General features: G+C 44.1%; 1 long non-coding RNA gene across 2 annotated transcripts in view; it reads right to left on the bottom strand.

Annotated features, from left to right (window-relative positions):
• The window catches only part of LOC142426238 (uncharacterized), a 38,378-nt gene extending 26,357 nt beyond the window's left edge, over nucleotides 1-12,021 (bottom strand). For both annotated transcript variants that reach the window (XR_012779733.1, XR_012779732.1), the window contains exons 1-2: nucleotides 11,339-12,021; nucleotides 8,222-8,419 (exon numbers count right to left, since the gene is read on the bottom strand). This is a non-coding gene — a long non-coding RNA (uncharacterized LOC142426238). The remainder of the gene's footprint in view (nucleotides 1-8,221; nucleotides 8,420-11,338) is intronic.
• Between the last annotated feature and the right edge of the window lie 10,148 nt (nucleotides 12,022-22,169).

Raw genomic sequence — 22,169 nt, forward strand, 5'->3', positions numbered from 1 at the left:
GCAATGTACTTTAGCTTGATCGCTTTGGACGCAGAATAGAAGACAGATTTGAAGCAGCTAAAGCTTAATGCATAATCTCTGCGGTATTTCAAGAAAGAAATGACAAAAGGCGGTGATAATGCCCCTGTGAGACAGAAAAGAGTTGATGACAATGGTTTTAGTGAAAACCTCCCTACAGGGAATAAACCTGAAGGTGTGGCTTTCCATTTCCCTAGTGACGAGAACGACCCGCCAAAAGATGGATTGACACAGTGGCTGCAACTCTGGGCTGAAACAGAGGGCACAGTTGTGAGGAAGGTGCAGCACTGGGCAGAGTTCCATTCTGTTGTACATAGGGTCACCCGTCACTACAACAACAACAATTTATGTTTCTGGGGAGGGAACAAGAGAGGAAGAGCCAGTTTCAAGATTCATTTAGTACACATTTAGTTTGGGTTGTCTGCTTGATGGATCGGATCGGCTATGGGGCACTGAGATGCTCAACAGGTCGTCAGCTATGCAAATATGGGAGTCCAGGGATAATTGTGAGCTGCAGATAAAGATTTAGGACTGGTCAGGGGTAAATTCACCCAGGGGAATACGTGGAGGAAGAAGAGCAATGATCAGAAGCTGAAATTAGGAGAGCCATCATTTAAACATAGTGAGGCACGAGACACCAATAAACATGGCAAGCCAGACAAACTCAGTTACTGAGCCCATTCTGATTCATAGCAACCCTATAGGGGAGGGTAAAGGTGCACCTGATGTAAGCCATAGTATTTTCAATTGCCTCATATTCATGAGAAAGGTGTTGGATGTTTTATAAGGAATTCTGAAGAAGAACCAATGCCTTTAAATTATGGACTGCCAAAAGGACAGACAGATTTGTCTTGGAAGAACTACAGCCAGAATTCTCCTTAAAAGCAAACATGGCGAGACTTTGTCTCACATACTTTGAACATGTTATCTGGAGAGACCAGTTCTTGGAAAAGGACATCGTGCTTGGGAAAGTGGAGGGACAGCAAAAAAGAGGTTGACCTTTGGCAAGATGAATGGACACAGTGGCTGCAACAATGGGCCCAACCCAAGAACAATTGCGAGCCTGGTGCAGGACCAGGCTGTTGTACGTAGGGTCACTATGCATGGGAACCAACTCGGCAGCATCGAGCAACAGGACAGATGCTGCCCCTGCATGAAGACCAGTTCCTAGCCCTTCTTAAAGCACTCATGGATTAACCACGCCTGCCAGTGGTGGGGCCCATGCAGATGGAGTTCTCTCTCTTTGCTAACGCCTAGGGGGAAGTAGGGCATGATTCTATTCTATCACTTCTTAAACATGAATGTATTTTTCTAAGTATTATATAGTGTGGATTATTGATGAATTTTGTGTATACACATGTTCAGGGTTTAACTATATGTTTTGCTTTTAAAAGACTCACCAGATTTCTTAAGCAATGAGTCAGAGAGGCTTACTTTCAGTTTTAAGAACATTCCAAGTTTTTTTCTTCTTCAAGGCTTTGTTAAAGTCCTTCTCTGTGTCTGGAATGATCTTTTTCTGGGCCTTCAGCCCTGCTGGCATGAGACCAGCACAACTATCTAAACGGCCAATGCCATCATGATCTATCATCAGGAGACATGTCTTTTTTGGTGGTATTTAACCCAGTTAGTAGCCATTCCAGGTACTTGTTCTCATTTTGTCTCCCTCACTAGATAGAGTCAAAACCTTGTCTCTTTCATTCACAGTGTCTAGCAGAGTGCCTGCCATGTAAAAGGGGCTGGGTAAGTATTGATCAAATGACAATATAAGTAATGAGGAAGCGAGTAAAAAGAGGAGAGAGAATATCCTTTCTCACTTTGTTCCCTTCTGAACTCCTTTAAGAACTGCTATCTAGACCAGTAGTCTCCCAAACTCTTTACTTCTATACTTCCAAAAATAATATTTAAAAGTGATATACTCTCTAAGTTCCAAATTGATAGCTAAAAATTTCACCCCACAGGATAACTATCCTAGATATTAAATATTGGCATTCTAAAATATACCTATCACACATATTCTTTAAAAATGAATCCAATGTATTCTAAACATAGTACAGTTAGTTGTACATTCTTGAAAGTAGAAGAATAAGAAAAAATTTTAATATTTCTTTATTTTAAAAAGAAAAATAATAAATCCAATCAATACATTTCAGTTTATGCATTCTTATGACTCATATTTTCCAAACAAAACTTCTTAATAATAAGAAGTAGCAGTATTTTATATTTTTATCAATCTCTTTAAAATCTGGCTTAATAGGAGCCCACTAGAGTGTTATATAATCTTCTGTATTCAGTATGTTACAAAATGCTGTTTGGATGAAATATATGAAAAAAAAAATCTGACCTCAAAAAGATAAGTAGTGAGAAGAGGCAGAAGTACTCACGTAATCTTTTCAGATAAAAATGAATAGCTCTCTTTAGCACTATATCCAAACTTGCTAAGTAACAGTTTTTTTAAAATATTGGTTCACTAAAATAGGCAGATCTTTAAAATGTTCTACATTTCATTGTACAATATCAGAAAAATTATAATTGTTAATATTTCCCCATTCTCAAGAGCAAACTCAAATATTGTAAAGCTGGCAAGTCCAGGATATTTAATACATATATCCCCCAGTCCAATTTTTGCTTGAAAATTCAGATGTCATCAGTGTCAGTAAATAAAATCAGCTGTTTGCCTGGGACAGGGTTACAGCATTCACTTTTGAGCAAATATCTGTGAGATATAGAAGTTTAAGTAACCACAGCTTTTCTTTTGTTCTCTTACACAAAAATGATGTTCTGTGAAGACAAAAGAACTACGTCGTTTCACAACTGCACACGTGCTCTCCTTCAAGGCACTCATACATCTATATGCAGCAGATATGCTTTATGTGAACTACACATTTCATCACACAGAATATTTAAAAAGACATGTACTAGGCTTTGCAATAAAGGAATAGAAGGGCTCGTCCTTGATGAGAGACATCTATAAAAAGACCTATCACTAATGCCCTCCAAGATGGAAAACAAGGCAAGAATATTTACAATCAGTGTGTTCACTCAACAACAATATCTTGTTGTTGCAATATGACAAGAAAAAGAGATAAAAAACTTCAGATGAGACAGTAAGGAAAAATCTCTATTCACAAATGAAATAATTGCATATAAAGTTCTACAAAAAACTTTGCAAACAACATGCCGGCATGGCGTAGGGAACCAGTGGAGAGGTTTGAGGGGCTGGCCCCAATCCCAACTATGTGGATACCTGCACCTCTCCCCAGAAGAATTTATTTCAGAGGACAGCACTAAATCTACAGCTCAGGGACAGGGACATGTCTGATCAGAGCATGGGAGCAAATGAAGGGGGAGGAGAGAGAGAGAGAGAGAGAGAGTGGAGCACATCCTGGCCCACCAAGCCTTGAGGACGATATTCCCACTCAGAGCAGCCAATCCACAGAGAAGACCATATGCCCGGCTCCACTATGAGACACAACATCCCTCATTGACCGATAGGCCTACAGGGGACAACACTGGAGACACAGTGTGGGAATTTCACCCAATCTGATCCCACCACAGGGAGGCAAAACACAAAGGGTGTGGAACAGAGCAGCAGGGGAACAGAGCAACGAAGTCCCCAGGGAATACCAAAAATAGACTTTGGGGCCAGGTCTTGGCACCCCATCAGACTCAACCGTAAAACACTCCTAATGGCCAAGAAACATTCCGTGAACTAACTACAAGCTTTTCTTTCTTGTTGTTGTGTTTTGTTTTGTTTTTTGTCATTGGCTTGTTGTTGTTTTTTCTTTTGTTGCTTGGTTTTGCTCTGTCTTGTTTTTGTGCGTATTATTTTCTGCTCAGGTCTGTCTAAATAAGATAGAGTGGATGAACAATCTGGAGGAGAAAAACAACAGGACAGACATTTCCAGGGGGACATGGGAGAGAGGGAAGTGGGGGGAAAGGAAGTGGTGTTAACAAATCCAGGGACAAGGGAACAACAAGTGATCCAAATTAGTGTTGAGGAGGGTGTAGGAGCCCTGGTAGGGCATGACTAAGAGCAATGTAACCTAGAGGAATTACTAAAACCCAAATGAAGGTTGAACATGATATTGGGACAGGAGGAAGGTAAAAGGAAATAGAGGAAAGAACTAAGAGGCAAAGGACATATACAGAGATCTAAATAAAGGCATGTACATATGTAAATATATTTATATATGAGGATGTGAAAATAGATCTATGTGCATATATTTATAGGTTTAGTATTAAGTTAGCAGATGGACATTGGGCCCCCACTCTAGTACTCCCTCAACACAAGAAAACTTTGTTCTAATAATCCAGCACTCTGAGATGCTCGCCTTCCTGACATGATCACTGAAGACAAAGTTGGTACATAAGCAAATGTGGTGAAGAAAGCTGATGGTGCCAGCTATCAAAAGATATAGTGTTTGGGGTTTTACAGGCTTGAAAATAAACAAGCGGGCATCTAGCTGAGAAACAACAAAGCCCACATGGAAGAAGCACATCAGCCTGTGTGACTGAGGTAGTTTATTGTGCCAACCTGGGCAGAGAGATAAATGGCTCATTGAGCCTCACCTTTCTAGTTCTCAGGTCTCTTGCTTTGTGATGTTCGGACCAGGGTGCAGCTGCCTTAACCATTTCCCTGCTTCAGCTGGCAAGGCTCACTTCCTGCAAGACATCCCTGAGGAGAATCCACATGGACCTACCCTGATGCAGCCCTGGGTGCTGGAGTAGCCGTGTGGAGACCCCTGCCAGCGCTGAGATACTTATATATTTACTGACTCGGCTCTCCTACAGCAGTCACCATCATAGTGTTGTGCTTTGTGAGATGGAGGAGGACTTGGTGGATTGGTGTCGGACTATTGGGTTAATGTTGGACTTGTGGGTTTGGGCAGCACGGAGTTGGGATGTTTACTTGATGTGCACTTAACCTTTATATAAAACTCATATTATGAGTTTCTGTGGATCTGTTTCTCTAAAGTACCCAGACTAATACAGTGATCATGAGGTGTTGACAGGATCAGGTATCAGGCATCAAAGACCCAGAGCAAAAAATCATAATGTGAATGGGGGGGGTAGGGGGGAGTGCGGAGTGGAAGTCCAAAGTCAATCTGTAAGCAATTGGACATCCTTTACTGAAGGGTCATGGGGAGAAGACAGAGCAGTCAGGGTGCAGTATAGCACCGATGAAACATACAGTTTTCCTCTGGCTCTTTAATGCTTCCCCACACACACTATTATGACCCTAATTCTACCTTACAAATCTGGGTAGACCAGAACATGTACATGGGTACAGATAAGAGCTGGAAGCACAGGGAATACAAGACAGATAAACTCCTCGGGACCAATATTAAGAGCAGCCATACCAAAAGGGTAAGAGGAAGGTAGGGGGAGAAAGAGGAAACTGATCACAATGACCCACCTATAACCCATTCCCAGGGGGATGGACAATGGACAAGGGGTTAAAGGGAGACATCAGATAGTGAAAGACATGAAAAAATAACTATTTATAAATTATCAAGGATTCATAAGGGAGGAGGGGAGGGAGGGAGAGAAGAGGGAGATGAATAAATGAGGAGCTGATACCAAGGGCTCAAATAGAAAGAAAATGCTTTCAAAACAGTGACAACATATGTACAAATGTGTTTGAGACAATGGATGGATGTATGGATTGTGATAAGAGTAGTACGAGCCCCCAATAAAATGATTAAAGAAAACCTTTATCTTGTAGAGTTTTTTAATTTCACACATGTTGATGACCAATATATGAAATAAGGTGCAGGAGATGGGTAAAAGAAACTCACAGATCAAGATTTCTACCTTTTCTTTGAAGTGATACAATAGTAAATCTAAGTCAAGTGTGAAAATTAAGACATTTGTATGTGTGCATAGTTTCTATATTGTATATGATGTGTCATATTAACCTAAATGGAGTATGAATGTGTATACTGCGATCCTTAAAGCAATCAATATTTAAAAATATACAAAGATATAGAGCAACTCAAATAAATTAATAAAAAAAGCTTTCAAATAATTCAGAAAAGTGAAGGAAACACGAGAGAGAGCACCATATACTAGAGGAGGCAAAATAAAAGGAACAGAATAGTAAACAAAATTCAATTGTACCAAAAATTCTATGTTAATGATACAACTCAAATAATACCTATAATTGGATTGGTATTGTTATGAATTTCCTAACTTTGATAGTACACCATGATTGTATAGGTTGAGTTCACTAGAGAAGTAAAACCAGTGATTTTATATCAAGGAAAATAGTTCAGACAGTTGCAAAAGCAGCTAAGTGTGGTCTTGTTGAAGTCTGCGGTCCAGATGTTGAGCTGAGACTTTTCCTGACTTGAGTAGTCTCTGGGACTAATGAATAAGGAAGCAAGAAGACCACAGGCTGATGGAGATCAAAGCAGGTGAATCCAAGGCCAGCAACTCCGGCTCCTAGCTTTTCCTGACTCACATGGCTGCTCGGGCTGAAGAACCAGGAAGCAGGAAGACAAGGAAGCAGCAAGTCAGGGGTGTGGCTGCAGACCCAAATGAATCCAAGGTCTGCAGGCAATATGAGAGGTCACTGGTCTCTCCCAGGGTCAAGCGCAGCAGCAGCATCTATAAGCCAGATGCAGGATCGAGACCAGCAAGAAGAGGGCTTTCACCAACTTCAACTTATATAGGAGTAGACCACATCCCTGATGAAACGTCCTTCCAATTGCATTAGGGCTGTGACCTGACTTGGGGGCTAACACTCCATCCTAACCTTCCCACAACTGCTTGGCTGCTCACCACAGCCAAGCAGAATCATGTCCCAGGCACGTTCACACAAAACCTAACTATCACAATGGTTATGTAAGTCGTTATAGGGGAGAGTTGGATGAATGGTAAATAGAACTTCTCTGTACCATTTTTGCGACTCCTTATGATAGGAATTCTGGCGGTACTGTTGTTGAAGTACTCAGCTGCCAGTAGAAGTCAATGGATCCACCCTCCCAGCCCATCCGTAGAACAATGTGTCATTCACCTTCCATAAAGAGGTACAGCCATAGAAACCCTATGATTCAGTTCTACTTTGCCCTAGAGAGTCAATACATGTGAAATTTGACTTTATGGTAATGGTTTACTAGTCTTTGGCTTTATCTTTTAAAGTATATAAAAATAATTTTTAAAAATATTTGTGATCCAAACACGGCATCTAAGTTTCAAAGACTGGATATCAAAAGAAAGATACAGTTGCCTGCAAGAAGTGTCCTGGTGACACAGTGGTTATGCATTGAGCTGCTAAACAAAAGGTCAGCGGTTTGAAACCACCAGCCGCTGCTTGGGAGAAAAGAGGAGGCTTTCTAGTCCTGAAACTCCACAGGGACAGCTTTACCCTGTCCTATAGGGTCACTATGCGTCAGCATCGACTCGATGGGAGTGAATTTTTGAGATAAAAGTTAAATGTTTTACATCCAAGGACATGGGAAGATTACAAGTTAGTGGGAGGAAAAACAACAAGGTCTCTCCTCTAAACGAGCAACCTATAGGAGGCCAACAGACTCAATGATTCTGTAGTGGAAGTCACAGTAATGGATCTCTGGGTAGGAGAAGGAGGCTGACTGGATAGGCCATGCATGGGAAACTTCTGGTTCTACAGTTTGACATGAGTAGCAGTTTGACTTGAGTGCATTGTGTTGTATGGATGTTACACCCAAATAAAAGCATAAAAAGACAATATAAACAAGCTCTTCTTTAATAGTTTTATCTATTTCTCTTTCTGCCCCTTAGATTCAATTATGTTTCAGTACTATCTCCCTACAGAATACTGTTCTAATGGTTATGTTTAAATAGGCCTACATTTAAAATTTAAAAACATCTTCTAACACTTCCATGTGTCAGAACATAGGCAGACTCTCAAGAGCAGATAACTTGTACCAAAGAATTCATAATGAAGCAGAGAATCTGGAAAGTCCTGTTTTAAGACAATGGACCATAACGTTTCTTTGACATTTCCTATCTTAACTGCTAACTACTTTTTTTACATGATGTGGTTAGTTGCTATTAACTTAATTCCAACTGATGGCAACCATGTATGCACAGAATACAACTGCGCTGTGGGGTTTCAGAAGCAGATCACCAGGCTGACCTTTTAAGGGTGGGATTGAACTGTCAATCTTTCATTTCTTAGTCAGGCGCTTAACTGTTTGCATTACCCAGGGACTCCTACCTTTGAATCTTTCGAAGTCTTATTTCCTTCGAGGTGCATCTCCGGTTTTCCAGCTCATTAGACTTAGCACACAGTAGTTGGCTCGTTACTCATTTTCTCATGCATTCATCCAACAAAGATTTCTTCAGCATTTGTGTATTAGCCGCTTTCTAGGCTCTGGGCATATAGTGATGGGTAGGTGCCGGGCTCAATAACGCTCTGTTGGTGATTGATTGATAATGATTAGCTACATTTCAGAAAGAGTGTACCGAAACTGTCTTTTCCCCTGAACTCCAAGTACAGGCATACTACAGACCTTAATAACCCAGTGGTAAAAATGGGGAACCAAGACATGGAGATTAATTAACTGACTCGCCAGGGCTGCGCACTTCGTCATGAGTGGAGTGAGGACTAAGACCCTTGAAGGTTCTTTCTTGGACTCAGGTGCTGGGGGAATTCATTCAGATTGACTGGGGTTTATATTTCATTTAAATGTTCTGCTAGAACCACCTTCTCCGACTCATATTTCAGGACCTGCAGTCTGAATTGGTTGACTTCCACTCCAGACACTGTCAAGATAAATTAGACACCATCTGAGCCGGCACTGCTATTAGTAGGAAAATATAAAAAGTTGTTTCATATTGCAATATACTCTACCCCCTAGTTTTGGAGAAGGTGTTTTCTACGAAGAATAAGAGTGGGAATAATAGACTTGGGCTAATTTTGAAATGTAAAGTAAAAAATGGACATTTTATTTTATTATATATCTTCAGACAAGTATAGCCAGAGGACAGAAGATAGCAGTAAATATTTTTATCGCTTGACAAACCATTCTGCTGAATAAGATCTGACAGGTTCCTGACTGTGAGCAGAGATAGGGAAACAACTGTGATGCTACATAAACTCGCATCAGATAGGGGCTCCATTTTTGCTGTAATCATCCATCCATAGACTGGTCTGCTCAGCTGACAAGGCATGTTATTAATAAAGCGTATTGTACCACAAGTGCACTGCCCTACATGGTGTTTATCTTGTTGGAAACTGTAATTGTCTGAAACAATGGACTCTGAAAAAATGGGATATGTTATGAGCTATGTAAAGAGCAAAATAATTTCTACTGCTAATGGCGCTTATTTGTGAAGGATTAAAACACAGGCTATGCTGCAGAGTACTAATGACTAGGCACTGCTTTTACATTTTATTCCCATTCTGGCCCCTATCAGTGAACCTTGAATTTCAAGCCAAGTGTTGTGGAGACCAAGTTCCTATACCACAGTGTAAGCTCTGTGAAGGTCCCTGAGTCCTCCGCCAACATCTCCCAAGCATCTGTCTGACACAGTACTAAGCAGATAATCAACATTGTTTATTAGATGGATAAATAGGATATTAGGAAAGAAATAGAAAAAGATCTGAATGCAAGGCAAGCCCATTACTAGAGTTACAGGATAAACTCTCCCTGTGATTGAGCCAATTCTGACTCCTAGTGACCCTATAGGACAGAGTAGAACTTCCTATGTGGGATCTTTAGGTTGTAAATCTTTATGGGAGCAGAACATCGTTCTCCTGTGGCTGGTGGTTTCAAAATGCTGACCTTGTTAGCAAGGTGTAATCCACAATGCCACCAGAGCTCCTGTTACAGCATGGGACTCAGACCACCAGAGCTGTTACAGCATGGGATTCAGTGGGATCCAATCTCCAGCCATTGGGGAGGAAGGTCAGGGACCACTGTGAAGGTGCTAGGACAAAAGCAAGGACAAGGACCTCTTAGCTGGACCAGTGGAGAGCTAATATCTTAAAATGGAAGTTAATTTCTCTACTGGGATAGTACAGAAAGAAAATGGATTAAGATAGTACACTCTAGTCTAGAGGTAATGGGGACAAAAAGCTGCAGACACATTCAGAGGTCGAGAAAATAAAGAAATATTTTAAAGTGACGAAAACAGCAAAAGAGGGGAATTTATTGAAGTTCAAACTACAACCACCTTTCCTCACTTCTTTCTGGAAAAATGTGGATGTTTGGATTATATCTCCCCACATGTAGAAGGCGATTTCTCTTCCCAAGATAAAGGATGAATTATGATCAGTCTTATTGCCCTCATAAATAATTGGAGTAAGATAAATGTACAACATAATTCTGACCAAATTTCTAGAGGAATTGTGCTAGAGGCCTCTGGGCATGGGCCTTTTAGAGCGAGAGTCTGGGAACACCAAGGTCAGCTGGCCTAACTGAGTTCACAAAGACAATGTTCGACATTCTACTTTGGTTAGTAACGGCGGGTCTTAAACTCATGAACGGCCGTCTAAAGGACAACTATGGTCTTGCCTTGTCAGGAAGAAGGAAGAGTGGTAAACATGGAAGACATGTGGAAAACATGAGTCTAATGCCCAATGGACTAGTGGATCACGTGAATCTCAGTCTCCATGGCCCTGGGCCAGAAGACCTAGATGGTGCCTGGCTACCACTACCAACCAACTACTCTGAAAGGGAACATAGTAGACATTCCTGGAGCCAGGGGGGGAAATGTGAAACAAAAATCAAAATCATAAAAGAGAGACTTTCTGGTTGAACAGAAACTGGTAGAGCACTGTTGCCCTTCAGTTCTGAAAATGAACACACACCCATGACTCCATTTTCAAGAACAGACAGGCTTGTAACAAAAACAAACAAACAAAAAACAAGCTCACTTCCATTGGGCCAGTTCTGACTCATTGGGCCTGTAGACATCAGGGCAGAACTGCCCCTTTGAGCTTCCAAGACCATAATAACCCTTTATGGAAGTAGAAAGCCTCACCTTTCTCCCAAGACAGCCCTCTTAGGGGATCGATAGTGAGATATGTACACTGTAGAATAATCAATCATTTGAAATCAAAAGGGCAGCATTTACTCGAAGACAATGTTCAGAAAGGTTAGGAATGGAAACAGGAAATGCAGGGAGGAAGTAGGACCATCATATCACATTGCGAGGACTGCAGGGAACGGATGGAAAGAAATGTATAGGTGCTGTCAGATGCAAAACTGATGACCTGCTCTGTAAATCTTCACCTAATTCCCAGAAAGAGCAGGGAGGGCAAAGTCGGTGAGGTAGGATAGGGTAGAGGAGAGCAGGAGGGCAGAGAGAAGCATGGGAGACAACATACCTCTTCTTTGCTGGATGCTTCTGATTATATTGGATGCCAAGAAACGCGGAGGCCAAGAAGGGAGATGGCAGGAAATGTGGCTCTCAAGCTGAGGATGGCAGAGCAAGAAGTCTGCTTGGGTCTCTGACAACACCCTTGGGCTCCGCAGTTAATAAGCCCCGGAACCACCTTCCTCCACCCTTATTTCTTGAGAAAAGGAATTCCTTGTTTTTGAAAAAGCAGCCTCTGTGACGGTTTTCTGTTGCTTCCACTGGCGCTGATACCTCGATGTTTTGTCATAAAATAGGTGAGAACATGTGTTAGGATATTATGATGTGAAATGTAAGATTTACAAAGTCTGAAATAGGATTTCCGCTTTCACCTCTACCCTCCCCACTTTCTGGTGTCCTATCACCCCACCGGCTTCCCTAGCCCTCCTCCTCCCCCTGAGTGGGACAAGGGCCAGGAGACACTGGACTCCACTCAGAAGGACCTCCCTCTTCTCACAACTTAGTCTTTGTTCTTGGCTCATGCTTGCTGTGTTTGGCTCCCTCCACCCATCCCACCCCCGCATGGGGCATGTCTTCCTCAGGAGGCCCCTCAATCACTCCAATAAACAGGGCTCTGGAATGCTGTCCCATCAATTACACAGGCAGACCCTGCCCGGGCATGTCTGAACCCTCAAGCCACAATTTCAGCGCTAATAGGGAGGCCCCAGCCACAGTACCATGTTGTATGTGTAGCTAGCGATGGTCAGAGGTCCTTGTGTAGGGATACAGAAGGAAATGACCAAGACTTAGTGGGGTGGGAGCTAGCAGCGGCATGGAAAGATAGGTGGCAGTGTCTGCAGGAGTTAGCACAGATCCAGTTCAGAACTTTGCACACCCAGGGTTAATTTAGCTGCCATGGCTGGCCTGTGAACTGAAGATCAAATGGCTTCCTGTTATGAAGCTTCCATTCAGTGCCTTTCACCTGCTACCACCTTCTCCAAATGGAAACCCGCACCAGTTTCACCTCCGGGAGCTAAGTTTATTTTTAGATCACAGAGAGATGGGGAATTGGGAAGCACAGTTTTATTTAATTTGGCAGAAAGAAATGTTCACTCGAAGAGATGGTCTGACTTGGTCAAAGCCCTAGAGGGTGTCTGTGGCAAAGCTAGGATGGCCCCCCGGGGCGCTCAAGCCATTGTTCTGATGTCCCTGTATGTAATTGTTTTGATAGCGATTTCCCTCCTGGTTCTCTCTCACTCGCTTGCTAATCACGCATGTCAATCACAGTCAGGAATACCAAGGGGCCTAAGGGTCAGCCACAGTCTCAGGAGGATGGAATTCAAAATAGGAAACCAGACACAGTATAGCATTTTCTCCTAGAAGCGTGCATGTCAATTGTGGCCTCCTAAATCTGAAGCGATATGGAGGAATGAATGGTGCCAGTTTTCTGCTTTGGGTTTTTGTTTGTTTCAGAGAGAGTATCCTGGGCACTGAATGGGCCACACCGCCTGACACCACGTGAGAAAGCCAAGTTCAGTTCCTCTTCGTGGAGAACACTCTGAGCGAGTTCTCCAATGCCCTTTCTCCACATGGCATCACTTTACAGTCCGCGAAGGAAACGTGCCACTGGTGTGTCGCCGGACAGAACGCGCGAGCCGACGGGCGCTGTGCTCCACTCCCGCCCCTCACTCCCAATTTCACTTTCACTTTGGAGATGTCAGCAGCCGGGGGCTCGGGGACCTGGCCCAGATCAGCGGCGTGCGGGGGAGGTCGCGGGGGAAGGTGCGGGCGGGAAGCGGGAGAGACCGGGGACGGGCTCGGGGTGCGCGCGCGGGCGTCGAGGGTCTTCCAGCGAGGCGTGGGTTCCGGGATGTGCGCGTGCGCGCGCGCCCCGCCCGCGCGGACCCGATTGGCCTGCAGCGCGCGGCGGGGAAGCCCTTGGCTCGTCTGCCACTCGGCCGGCCGACGTCGGGCGCCGCACGCGGAAGGACAAATAGTCCCTGCGCCGGGGCCGCGCGCCCGCTCGCTCCGCCGGCTCCTCTCCCCGCCCCGGGGCGCCTGGGGCCCAGCGGCCGGGGCGGCGCGCAGCGCGAGCGGGCGGAGGAGGGGCGAGCTCCTGGGCTCCCGGACGCCGCCCGACTGGGGGACTGCTTTCCTTTGGGAAAAGTCATTGGATCGGGGCTCCCTCCAGCCGGCAGCGGCGGATGTCGGGGGCTGAGCCTGCAGTTTGGGAAGGGCGGGCTGGGCGGGAGAGGTGAGCTGGGGAGCAGCCGCCCGCGAGGGAATTTTAGGGTTCCCCGCTCCCCGCCTCGGGTTCGTTTGCTGGTTTGTGCGCAGGCCGCGGGATGGGCAGGAATTGGGCCCGGCCCCTCTTACTGCCTGGTTTGTGACACGTGCACCTTCCAAATGGTCCTCTTCGCCCTGAAATCCGTCTGGTTGCCCATGCCTGACACGAGAAGCACCTTCGAGCCTGCTTTCTTCTCGAAGCTCTGCTTGGGCTTGAGGTGGAAAAAGCAGAAAGACTCCGGTTCATCTGGGATTGGAGGTGCCTCTTCTTAAGAAAAGTTATCTCAGGAGGAAAATAATATGCTGACCAGAACCATCCCAAGTCTTTACCATGGCATCTTCCCTTGGGGATATTTTGGCTAGAATGTAAACGCCTTTTACGCAACCTTCTTGTGAAAGGAAAAGGTGTCCATCTCCCCTCATTTATTACATTCCACCCCCGACAGGCTGGATTGACACAGTGGCGGCAACGGCAGGTTCAAACATACAAATGATGAGGGCGGTGCAGGACTGGGTGGTGTTTCTCCTCTTGTACAGAGGGTCGCGACCAAGGACTCCTTCATTCAACACACTTTTATTGAGAATGTTCTATGTGTCCGGCCCTGTTCTACTTCCCGAGGGACACATCAATTTTTAAAAAGTCCTAGTACTCACAGAACTTCATTCCCTGCCCTATGAATGACAGACAATGCATTTACTTACAAAGACTCAGCTTACTGGTATGTAGCGATCGTGCTGTGAAGAAAAACAGCAGACTAAGACAGAAAATGAAGGGGAGAGGGAGTCAGTCTTTCTTACTTAAGCTCATCCACAAGGGCCTCTGAAGAAGTTTGCCTTTAAACAGATCTAAATGAAAGGAAGTAGAAAACCACGCACTTACCCGGGGAAAGAACTGCCCAGGCAGAGGGAATCGTGTAATTGCGAAGCCAGGGAGTAATTGGAGAATCTGAATCCGTGAACAATAATGCTGGGCAGTGTGCTGAGACCATGGGGGAAGGGTCTGGTGATATACAACCCGGACATGTATGGACTTAGCATTAGCTCTTAACATCCTCTGAAGTGTCTCTAAGATTGCTATCAAAGTGTCCCTAAAAAAAAAAAAAATTTTTTTTTAAGTGTCCCTGATCTCATCTTAGGTCTCTCTACCAGGCACGAGGTCAATGTCACTCACTACGTGCCCCTTTCATTTTGGTCTGTACCAGTAAGTATTTGTTAATATTTTCCTCTCCTAGTGTTATAGTGGGTTACACATTGGACTGTTAACCACAGGGTCAGCAGTTCGACCCCACCAACCTTTCCACTCCTCTGAAGATGTCCAGTCTCAGAAACCCACAGGGGCAGTTCTACTCTGTCTATAGGGTCGCTGAGTCAGAATGGACTCAATGGCCGTGAGTTTTTGTTGTCTTTTAAGGCGTAGAGAACTATGTCAAATGTTTCATCTTTGCAGATTTTTATCTTTTAAAAAATGCTCAAGGGAAGGACAAGTGATCCAAATCTGTGGTAAGGAAGGTGTAGGAGGCCTGGTAGGGCGTAACCAAGGGAAATGTAACCGAGAGGAATTACTGAAACCCAAATGAAGGCTGAACATGATAGTGGGACAAGAGGAAGGTAAAAGGAAATAGAAGAAAGAGCTAGGAGGCAAAGGGCATTTATAGAGGTCTAAATCCAGGCATGTACATATGTAAATATATATATGAGGATGTGGAAATAGATCTATGTGCACATATGTATAGGTTTAGTATTAAGGTAGCAGATGGACATTGAGCCTCCACTCAAGTACTCCCTCAATGCAAGAATACTTTCTTCTATTAAACTGGCACTCCATGATGCTCACCTTCCCGACACAATCGCTGAAGACAAAGCGGGTGCATAAGCAAATGTGGTGAAGAAAGATGATGGTGCCGGCTATCAAAAGATATAACATCTGGGGTCTTAAAGGCTTGAAGGTAAACAAGTGGCCATCTAGCTCAGAAGCAACAAAGCCCACATGGAAGAAGCACACCAGCCTGTGTGATAACGAGGTGTCAAAGAGATCATGTATCAGGCATCATCAGAACAAAAAATCATATCATTGTGAATGAGCGGGGCAGCGTGGAGTGGAGACCCAAAGCCCATTTGTAGGCCACTGGACATCCCCCTACAGAGGTTCTCGGGGACGAGACGAGCCAGTCAGGGTGCAGTATAGCAAAAATGAAACATACAACTTTCCTCTAGTTCCTAAATGCTTCGTCACCCCCTCCCCCATCATGATCCCAATTCTACCTTACAAATCTGGCTAGACCAGAGGATGTACACTGGTACAGATAGGAACTGGAAACACAGGGAGTCTAGGGCAGATGATCCCTTCAGGACCAGTGGTGAGAGTGGCGATACCAGGAGGGTGGAGGGAAGGTTGGGTAGAAAGGGGAGACTGATTACAAGGATCTACATATAACCTCCTCCATGGGGGATGGACAACAGAAAAGTGAGTGAAGGGAGACGTCCGACAGTGTAAGATATAACAAAATAATAATTTATAAATTATCATGGGCTCGTAAGGTAGGGGGGAGCAGGGAAGGAGGGGGAAAATGAGGAGCTAATGCCAAGAGGTTAAGGGGAGAGCAAATGTTTTGAGAATGATGAGGGCAATGAATGTACAAATGTACTGTACACAACTGATGTATGTATGGATTGTGATAAGAGTTGTATGAGCCCCTAATGAAACGATTTTTAAAATAAATAAAGTGTTTTGTTTCTGTTGAAATTCAACAGTGTCTTCATGCGTGTCTGGTGCCGTGATAGTGGTGCCATTCTTCAAGTTGTGTCGTCCTTCTCAGCCTCCTTTTCCACATGTCTCCTCTTCCATCAAAGTGAACTGACTGCCCCTAATTTTCTATCTAATCTTTCAAGGTGCTGGTGCCAATTTCATCCTAGACGGACAATTCTTATTAACAGTACAATGTTCAAGGCAGACATTCTTTACTAATGAAGCTAAACTTTTGTTTGGTTTGAAGACATTTGGGGACTTTTTATTCATTTAGGTTTAAAGATTATCTCGAGGCAATCGTTGTCTGACTTCATCCGTCTTCAATGGCTTCAGAAAGTCTTGTTTTAATGAAAATTTGAAATATTGTTCTCCATATCCCCCTTTCTGATCAGGATTCTTCTATAGAATCTTTAATAGATATTCTAAGTAGATTATCTTTTATATCAATTTTGTTCCAATTTGCACACTCACCTTCAGCTGCCCAATGGACACTGGTAATTGGATTTCCTGCTATCGAACAAATTTCAACAGGTCCAAAATTCACTGTCTTTCCAAAACCATTTCCCTCCTTTGTCACTGATAATCTTGCTCCCATCAATATGTGGATGTCATTATTAACTCAGTTCTTTATAATCTGGTAACCAAAAGCTACATCATAAACTTAACTAGGAAATGTGTACTATAAAAAAGGTATACTGGGGGACTTCCGGCAAGATGGCAACAGAGTAAGATATACCAGAGGGACTCCACAGAATTTAGCCCAGGAGATTTGCTTAGAGGGAAATTCAACACTGTTGGAACGCAGGAGGAGCATCATAAAGATAAGTAGGCACAGACCCACGGGGTTTTGAGGGGCCGGGGGCTTTTGGCTTACCTCAGTAGAGGCCAGCTGGGGCTTGACCTTACCCCCTCTGTTTCTGCCAGAGCCTGGGACCATTTGGAGCCTGTAGGGCGGCTTGGTCTCAACACAGCCACAGTTTGCCTCCATGTTAGATGGGGGAATGGAACGCGAGCTCACCTTGGGCACACAGAAGAATTACGACCAGTTGAGATGCAAACACGGCAAAAGGAGTTTTGTTTTTCTGGCTTGAGCCAGGGCTTTCCTCCCTCCACTTCCCAGCGCAGTGGGGAACCAGTGTCCAAAGGAGATCGGCACCGAGTTCTTTGTTCCCTGGGCTTTTCTGGGGCTAGGGACCAGGGGCAGTCCAGTGTTGCTGTTCTTTAAACTTATTGGAGAAAACTGGCATCAGCGTTGTCCAGTGGTGGTTGGCGAGGAGTTCCGCGCGTATTCTCTTGACTGGTCAATTGGCGGGGGGGGGGGGGGGGGGGGGGGAGGGGGTCGCTGCTCCCTACTGGTCAGTCTGGGACAGGTGATGCCTTCTCTGACAGAATTACCTCAGTGTCCAGGAATCTGAAATTAGAGCTTAAGCCTGCCCCAGACTTTGGTTTTATACAGCCTGTCATGGTGCTGGTGCTGGCAGTTGTATACCAGGACCCCACAGCCACTCACCTCGGGGCAGGTTACTGGACCCTTGCAACTCCTCTCTGTCCCCCCTCCTCAGTCTTGGAGGGCTGCGCAGGGGCCTTTTCTCAACACAGCCACAGCTTGCTGCGCCTCCTTGGAGCAGGGACTAAACCCTTGCAGATCCACTTGATCCACTTGCGGGGATCACAATTCAGCTACATGGTTGCTTTGTTTCCATCTCTTCACTATATCCCCCCCCTCCCCGCCCCCCACAGGCTCAGCAGGCTTGTTTACCTTTAAACCTTTAAGACTCCAGAGGCTATATCTTTTGATAGCCGGGCACCATCATAAGCTGAGTTTTTCAGTACATTTTTAATGTAGTTTTTGTGATAAAATTTGGTGCCTCATCTGCTATTCGGGTCAGCTTATACTTGAGTATATACAGTAATTCCCCTGTAAGATGTTGAGCACAGTATCCCCGGTGGAGGTCTACAGGGCCTTTTCAAACCTCGGGCTAGCTACACACAGGGTGGAGCTCACCTATCTGGGTGTGGTGCAGGCGTAAATGCCCTAGGCTAAGGGAAGTGGTCTGGAGGTTAGCAGTAGGGTGTGAGAGACAAGAAAGAGACAAAGAGGAGAGGAAAAAAGTTAAAAGCAAGCACACCAGCCTGTGTGATCACGAGGTGCTGAAGGGATCAGTTATCAGGCATCAAAGAACAAAAACATCATATAATTGTGTGCTCACCTCCCTGATATGATCGCTGAAGACAAATGGGTGTATAAGCAAATGTGGCAAAGAAAGCTGATGGTGCCCTGCTATCAAAAGATATAGGGTCTGGGGTCTTAAAGGCTTGAAGATAAACAAGCGGCCATCTAGCTCAGAAGTAACAAAGCCCACATGGATGAGGCACACCAGCCTGTGCAATCAGAAGTTCTCAAGGGATCAAGTCTCAGGCATCATCAGATCAAAAAAAAATCTTACCATAGTGAATGAGCAGGGGAGTGCGGAATGGAGACCTAAAGACCATTTGTAGGCCATTGGATATCCCCTTACAGAAGGGTCTTGGGGAGGAGACGAGATAGTCAGGGAGTGATGTAGCAACCATGAAAAATACAAGTTTCCTCTAGTTCCTGAACGCTTCCTCCTCCCTCCACTCCTCCCACTGTCATGATCCGAATCCTACCTTGCAAGTCTGACTAGACCCGAGGATGTACACTGGTACAGATGGGAACTGGAAACACAGGGAATCCAGGGAGGATGATCCCCTCAGGACCAGTGGTGTAAGTGGCGATACTGGGAGGGGATAGGGACGGTGGGTTGGAAAGGGGGAACCTATTTCAAGGATCTACATGTGACCTCCTCCCTGGGGGATGGACAACAGAAAAGTGGGTGAAGGAAGATGTGGGACAGAGCAAGATATGACAAAATAATAATTTATAAACTATCAAGGGTTCATGAGGGAGGGAGGGAGTGGGGAAGGAGGGGGGAAAATGAGGACCTGATGCCAGGGGCTTGGGTAGAGAGCAAATGTTTTGAGAATGATGAGGGCAATGAATGTACAAATGTGCTTTACACAATTGATGTATGTATGGATTGTGATAGGAGTTGTATGAGCCCCTAATAAAATGATTTTTAAAAGGTATTTTATGACAAAGAAAGAAAATAAATACAATGAAAACTCACTTTTGGAAAGGAAATAAAAATGAACATACCCAAACCAAGTCCTAGCTCACTGCTATTGAGTTGACTCCTACTCAAAGAAATTTATAGCATAGATCATATTTTGCTGGACAAGAATAGCAACATGTTCCTACCATGGTCCTTCAAGGGACCACCATGCTTGTGCATGTTGCCTTCTGTGAATTCAGTGGGAACCTGCTTAAGGAATGAGAAATTATTTGCAACGACACAGATAACTTTTATCAACAAATAGTATGTTCATCTTCTACTTTATGTAAATCGTTACTAGGAAGTATTTTCCTAGCCCAGAACTTTCTCAGTCTCCTCTGAATCTTGGTAAAGCCATGAGACTATTTCCAACATGATTTGAATGGAAGTAATGGAAATTACTTCTGGCCCAATGTGGCTAATAACTAAGTGAATCTCCAGGCTCTGCTTTCCTCTGGCTGCACGGAAAGGACTCTTGGACCATGGAGAACGGCAAAGCCACAGGAATAGAGGTATTTGTGCAGCTGAATGACCTTGTAGAAAGCCACCTGCTAATCAGGAACATTGACATTGAACTTAAAGGGGAAAATTAATATTTAATGTGTTAAATCACTCCAACTTCTCTATTACCTGCCTTTGATTTTTTTTTTGGCCAAGGATTTAGTTTATTTGGATCCATAATCAACATTCATTGAGGCAGCAATCAAGAAATCAAACAATATCTTGCACTCAGCAAATCTTGCACAACATCTGTGTGTGAATTTAATGATGGATTTTGCATTTCAGACCACCTGCTTAGCAGTCAACAGTTCGAACCACTCATCACTCTCTGTGGTAGTCATATAATCTGGTGTCAAATTGTGTAGGGATGGAGTCTAGCCCGTCAATCAGGTTACAGCTTGATGGCCTCATTGGGAGACGCTAAGGAGATAAATAGCTTGCTAGAGGCAGGACAGACATTTATTCTCTGCTTGGTATTCTTCATGAAAAGACATATGAAACTACACTAGAGCCCTAGAGCTGGAGGATTGACGTGGAGACCCACACCAGTGCTGAGTTGCTTATACCGCCACTGGATCCACAAGACTTTGCACCCACTGGCCTGTGATCATCCTTCATTCAGCGTCATTGCATGTGTTTCATGAATCTGAACAGGAATTTATAGATTGGTATTGGACATATGGGCTAATACCGGACTTATGGACTTGATCTGGACTGGGATGGAATGTTTTCTCAATATTCAATTGCTCTTGGATATAAAGCTCTTTCTGATACACATATGCGTGTCTATGAATTTGTTTCTCTAGTCAAACCAGATTAACACACTCTCCCAACTCTATATTCTATCCCACCCTGCTTCGCCCTCCTCTGATTTCTCTTCTCCCTCTGGTGACCCTCCATCCTCCCTCTTGCTCAAGTCAACACCTGTCAGATCCATTGCTGCATCTTCCCTCCTTCCATTCCCCGCCTTGGTGACCTCCAAAGTCTGTGCCTTCTGGTGGTCCAGTCTTTTTCTTGGTTTTCCTATTGGTAGGAGTGGACTCGTACAATGTTTGACCTTTGTGATTGACCAAATGCACTCAGCATCATAATCTCCAGCTCTGTCCATGTCATGAGGTGCTTCTTGGTTTCATCATTGTTTTCAGCAAAGTATAGTATTCCATTGTGTGTGCGTACTAAACTTTCTCTATTTATGCATCACCTGATAAAGCAGTTAGTGTTATCCGAAGTAATTTCACTTTTGCTTATCAAATTTCTTTAGCATTTCTTTTACAATACAATTTTCTTTAATTCTTAGTAGACTTCCAGTCTATTTGCACATGACTTGATTCCATTGTGGGTGTGGGTGTGGAACTAAAGCCATAGGTCATTTTAAGCTAAAGTCTTTGAGCCTAGATTACAATGTGGAAATATATATTACAATGTGGAAATATATATATTAAATATCTGTGTAAATCTTTTAGCAACAGGTCTTGGTATTCTCCTATTTAATCCCCATTTTGATTTATGTTTCAGAACTCTTTGAAACTACAGACCCTATGTTGGTGGGGTTGAGAGTAGATATTGATTATTTTTCTCAGCAGTTGGTATTTACTTGAGAGAGGCCGCGGTGTGTTCTCACGCTTCTCACAGGTGCCAGTCTTATCCATTGCTCGCCTTCATTGGTATTAATCACTGTCTTAAGGTCTTTTCAAACCTTTGTTGCACCAGATCATTGACATTTTGTCATCTTTGACAGAATAGATAAACAAATGTAGTCTAGTAACAAGTCACTAGGTTGCCCCCTCTCTGCCTTAGAGAAATCAAGCTAGTCCTAAGCGTGACTCTGTTTTTATCAAAGTTCAGTAAAAGTCAACAGGAACCAGTGATGGACTCTAGTGTCTGACCTTTTAACAACAAGCCCTCTTGCAGCTTATCTGTGAGATGCGTGGTCGGAATCTCAGTAAACAACAGGCCTCTATCTGTCCTACTGCTTCGCTGGGTTTGGGTTGCTCTTGTTTCAACCCTTTTTGATGAGCAGCCCTAGTGGCGCAGTGGTCAAACACTTGGCTGAAACCCACCAATCCCTCTGTGGGAGGAAGCTGTGGGAGGTAGTCTCTTTCTGTACAGATTACAGTTTCAGAAACTCTGCGGGGCAGTTCTGCTCTGTCTCACTGGGGTCTCGAGGAATCAAAGTCGACTCGATGGCAGTGGGT

This window comes from Tenrec ecaudatus, chromosome 14 (assembly GCF_050624435.1).
Source record: "Tenrec ecaudatus isolate mTenEca1 chromosome 14, mTenEca1.hap1, whole genome shotgun sequence".
NCBI lineage: Eukaryota > Metazoa > Chordata > Mammalia > Afrosoricida > Tenrecidae > Tenrec > Tenrec ecaudatus.